Source organism: Cibotium barometz, chromosome 3, assembly GCF_041138505.1.
Source record: "Cibotium barometz isolate CiBa-2024 chromosome 3, ASM4113850v1, whole genome shotgun sequence".
In the NCBI taxonomy this organism is placed as follows: domain Eukaryota; kingdom Viridiplantae; phylum Streptophyta; class Polypodiopsida; order Cyatheales; family Cibotiaceae; genus Cibotium; species Cibotium barometz.
Genome location: NC_141048.1, coordinates 49,770,647 through 49,774,449, shown reverse-complemented (window position 1 = coordinate 49,774,449; position 3,803 = coordinate 49,770,647). Strand labels below are relative to the sequence as shown.

Below are 3,803 nucleotides of genomic sequence, written 5' to 3'. Positions count from 1 at the left end.
AGAAACATAAAATCTTCTATTCTTCTTCCTCTCTGAATGTAAAGAAAAAGAAGAAAGAAGAGAAATAAGAGAAAGATGAGTGTAAATTGATTGGGCGTGTTATTACAAATACTATAAGATGTAGCATGGCAAAGGAATAGCGTTCAAAGCAAGAGAGTGGCCACTGCCGTGTGCTCAAGATTTTAGGACATCTCAACCTAGATAATATGACTTTAGCGAAGGAAAATGGATTCTATATTGATGCTCGTGACACGGCATGCTCTCTCTCTCTCTCTCTCTCTCTCTCTTTCTCTCTCTCTTTGTCATGATAATATTAATCCTTCTTCACAAAATTCATAGCATCTCCATGAGGTAAATACTAAAAACAAGAAATTTTATAATTATGAAATTCAATATGTCTCTTATATGATAAGAGGGCACGCATATAGAGACTTAGTAGAAATGGCAAGAAAAAGACATGTTATCATGGGCCGGAAAGAACGTAGAAATGCCAAGAAGATGAACCACACACGCTACTAATCATCATCTTGCAATAGACCCAACCAACTCTACGAGTGCCCACATGCCATAGCCTTTCTAGTTGTATCTTTATTTAAGGAAAACTAGAATGAATGAAGGTGCCTTGGCCTGAATCTTCCTAGGGTAAAATCCTCTCATATTTTCACTTCTAGCCGAGTAGTTTAAGCAAGGGGGAGGCTCTTAAGGAGAAGAGCCTCGCAAGTCACACCCGGGCCAAAGCTGACGAGCACCCCCCAATCGAAGCCCTCGCCAGAAGTGGCGAGCTTCTTTTCCAGAGAGTTGCGCCGCATCTGCTCCATGATGAAGAAAACACAAGCGCTGGACATGTTGCCGTATTCAGCGAGCACTTGTCTAGTGGCTGCGAGTTTCTCGGGTTTGAGCTTGAGTGCCTGCTCCATTTGGTTTAGGATGGCGGGGCCACCTGGGTGCGTGATCCAGAAGATGTCATTGGGACTAGGGGCATGGCCATCATCATCATGGACATTATCCAGGGCATCTTGCAAGACGGCAGGCAGGTTCTGAGAGACAAGCTGTGGAACGGTTTTGTGGAGGTGGAATGTGAGGCCGATTTGCTTCCAGTGGCCTTGGATGGCACCATCACTGTCGGGCAAGATGTAGGAGCCGGTCCAGTGAACCTGAAACCAGGGCTTCTCCACGTGAGCGATGGGGTCGGAGCCGACGATGAGGGCGGAGGCACCGTCGCTGAACAAAGCCTGACCCACAAGGCTGTCGATATGGGTCTCATTAGGCCCACGAAAGGTCACCACGGTGATCTCACTGCAGACCACTAGCACGCGTGCGCCCTTGTTGTTCTCGGCCAGCTCCGTGGCCATGCGGAGGGCCGTGCCTCCACCAAAGCAGCCCTGCGAGTACAGCATCAGCCTCTTGATATTGTGGCGCAAACCCAGACGCTTGGTGAGAGCCCAGTCCGCCCCGGGCAAGTCCATGCCGCCCGTTGAGCAGAAGACAAGGTGGGTGATGCAGGACTTGGGGCGGCCCCACTCCTCCAACGCCTTGAGGGCAGCTTCCCCACCAAGCCTGGGTATCTCCTCCACCATGTGCTCTTGCCTCGCATCCAAGGACTGGCCCCAGAAGTCGCACATGCTCGGGTTGGCCCGCAGAATCTCCTCGTTCAGGTACATGTGCCTCTTCTGGATGCCTGATCTGTCACCTGCAGTAGTACGTACGTACAGAGGAGAGCAACGTTAGCTTGGAGTTGCGTCTCACCTGCCTATTATTATACAGTATTATTGCAATTATATATATTAGTATATATGAGGGGGCTTACAAATGCGCTGGAACTTTTGCTTGAGGTCGGTCATGTGGTTGCTGTTGGTGACGTTGAAGTAGAAGTCCGGGTACTCGTGCTGCTTGAAGAGGTGCGGAGGGGTGGCGCTGCCCATGGCGAGCACGCTGGCAGGGCCATCGGCTTGGGCTTTGGCTAATTTGGCTTTGCATGCGGCGCCATTGGTGGTGGAGATCGGCATGGCGGCGGCGAGCTAGCTAGCGCAGGAGACGAGACGAGCAGAGCAGGCAGAGGCTACTATAATTTCGGACAGTACTGCGCTCGCTGTGTGTAGCTCAGCCCAAGGGGGTGGCTTAATTGTGATATGGCTGGCTGTGCTGTATTAGAGGGGCGCAGCGCTGCTTGCTTTTATAATGCGCTAGCAGCAGGCCTCCCAATTACTAGTCTAGCAGGCCTCCCAATTACTAGTCTTGCCTACGACTAGTCAGTACTACTAGTGCCTCCGTTTTCCTGAGAGGACGCCTGCGATTCCATCACACAACTAGTGCTGCTGTCAATATTATATAAATATAAATATAATATAATATTATGGCCACCAATAAAATGTTCTCTCGATATAATTTGTGTGGAGAAAGTGTATAAATTATGCGAACTATACTATATCGATTTTGGACTAAATTCAATATATGTGACTTTATTATTTATGTTCTTGCGTTAGGATATAATTATACACATATATAACCATACAATAGTATGGTATATAAATCATACAGAGAGATTAACGTGCTCGTACTGAGGACTTACTGGACGACGGCTGCAGACCGAAGTCTAGCAGATCCTCATGAACTGGTTGGTGTGCACAATCGAACTTTGTCACGAAGTCTCACGACTGATATCCGACTAATATTCTAGTTCCGCTTCAAACACAGCCTTTGCCCTTGTCTCTCTCGCGCCCAGTAACATGCACATCGTGCGTACATTCCCGGTCTAATAGAATTTGTGGTCTCCTTATATACGCATGCGCCACGTTTCAACCAAAGTTGGTGTCACTCGGGACTTCTTTACCACCTCCCCCAAAAAGAGGAAAGCCTCTCAAACATCATTAGACTGGTCATTATTATTCACATGCTATATTATTCTTTATATAAGTTATAAAATCATGTTTGCTATCGTTGTCCTCCCTAGAAAAGCTAAAGCTGCTGCAGTGGGAACGATAGACAATGAAAACCAATAAACCTTGCAGGTCCACTTCAACTTAGAAATACAATTAACAATATAGCTAAGGGAGACAACTCTACTCTTGAGGTGAGTGAACGACGTGACCTTTTAATTCGCGCGTGCATGCTCAATCGAACGGGGCACGTTCCTCTCGCAGGGGTATCCAAGGTATGAAGTGAAGGCAAAGCTCTCCAAAATTTGGGCCAAAGACTAGAAGATGGTACCGAAAAGTCAAACACCCCTCCTTTACTTTTGTAGCCTTCAAAGAAAACCCCCTGGGGACTGGACCACCAGTGGTGAAGGTGTGGATAGGAAAGCAAATCTTGGAGAAGCTGCCCCCAAAAGGATGCACTACTCAAGCAATGATGAAAGCCTGTATGCAACTAGGGTACCATGTATCTTGGAGCCAGTCTTCCTTTGTCTGGGGGAAGAGGATAGGTGAAATATGCTATGTAATCTCTGCTCAATTGCAATGTAAATAAAACTAAACCTAAAACTACAATGATTTAGTGTAAGATTAAAAAGTAAGGTTCCAAAATATTCTTTTTAAGGAAACCTTAGATTGAGCGGATGTTAAAAAATATGGAGCATAATTATAAAAATCAGTCTATATGCTTCATTTTTGTGAGTAAATCTATAATTTATGAGCTTCTAAATCTCATCATTGGCCATCAATCTTAGTGACTGAAACCATTGACTAGATTTCCCTTTGAGGCGGCTTAACCCCAAGGTTTGGACCTTCATCACACACTTATCCAGTTCATAAGAAAAAATTTCAAGAAGACATGAGCGAGGGGATAGTCACCCTCGATTCTTCTGC

General features: G+C 46.3%; 1 pseudogene; it reads right to left on the bottom strand.

Moving 5' to 3' along the window:
* Positions 1 to 680: 680 nt before the first annotated feature.
* On the bottom strand, positions 681 to 2,006 carry LOC147640197 (chalcone synthase pseudogene; annotated as a pseudogene).
* Between the last annotated feature and the right edge of the window lie 1,797 nt (positions 2,007 to 3,803).